Consider the following 1,505-nt stretch of genomic DNA (forward strand, 5'->3'; position numbering starts at 1 on the left):
TTACATTTTCATTACTGAAAATTCAACATTGTAGTAGCTACTCATGTTGCACTGAGCTTGCCAGGGGGAAAAAAACTATAATCCAGTTTGTTGGTTGTTGTCCTTAACAGAAGACTGAACTGTTTTAGGAGTATTTAATGAAAACCAAATCGAGTTTTCAACAAAAAAAAAAAAACAGCTTTTGTCAAGTTTTTATGGCCTTACGATGTATTTTATTCAGAAATGTTGTTGTTTTTGTTCCTTTTTCTACAATATGAGAGATTTGCTCACGGTCAGGCGAGTTAATTTATTAGCACTCAGCTCTTTCTCTCATGAGGAAAGATTTCATGTTGGTTATATTGCAAGTTTTATTTTGGTTTGCTTTTTGTTTTTTTACTTTTTTCAATTTGTACTTAAGGTTTAATAAAAACTCATGGACAATTCACTGTCAGTCTGTGCTCTTTGTTACTGAACTTTATATTGGTTTAAAGAGGAATGTGTTGAACAAGGGAATCTTTTCTGACACATGGACCCCCACACTCTCAGATGGCTTTGGTATAGCGTCATATAATGTATTGTATAACTTAATTTTATTCATGTTATTAATGAGTTACAGGATACTCAGTTAAATATACATTTTGAAATAATACTTAATAATAATGTAATAATATAAAAATACTTATATTCTTAAAAATGGTATTTTTACATTTTTGTTTTAGTTTTATACTCTTATTTGAAATAGTATTAATATTGGTTGTAGTAACAGTACTATAATAATCTGATATAATTAAAATAATAAAAAATAAAATAATACATGACATTAAATATTTCATTTTATACATAATAATGTTATAAAAATAATACTTTTAGCCAATCTTTATTCAATTATTTAGTTACTATTTAGTACTACTAGCAATGTGTAATAACAATGATTATTATTTATTATTATTATTTAATAGTGATTGTAGTAATAATACTACATTAATCAAAATACTTTTACTTAATTTTTAGTAATAGTAGTAATTTTAGTAGTAAATTTTGTTTAATTTTAGTAATAGTAATTTTTGTTCCATCATTTTATACATAATGTTATAAAAATAATACTTTTAGCCAATCGTTATTCAATTATTTAGTTACTATTTAGTACTACTAGCAATGTGTAATAATGATTATTATTTATTATTATTATTTAATAGTGATTGTAGTAATAATACTACATTAATCAAACTACTTTTACTTAATTTTTAGTAATAGTAGTAATTTTAGTAGTAAATTTTGTTTAATTTTAGTAATAGTAATTTTTGTTCCAAAAAATAGTACTTATAATCAATCAGTTTTTATTTACATATTAAACTATTAAGTACTACTAAATATAATACGTTTTACCCAATCAGTCTTTATTAAATTATTTAGTTACTATTTAGTACTACTAGCAGTGTAATAACAATGATTTACAATTTGTATTATTATTATTATTATTAATAGTGGTTGTAGTAATACTATAGTAATCAAAATGTAAAAAAAAA

Source organism: Sinocyclocheilus rhinocerous, unplaced genomic scaffold (assembly GCF_001515625.1).
Source record: "Sinocyclocheilus rhinocerous isolate Xijiao unplaced genomic scaffold, SAMN03320098_v1.1 scaffold21, whole genome shotgun sequence".
NCBI classification, from domain to species: Eukaryota; Metazoa; Chordata; class Actinopteri; order Cypriniformes; family Cyprinidae; genus Sinocyclocheilus; species Sinocyclocheilus rhinocerous.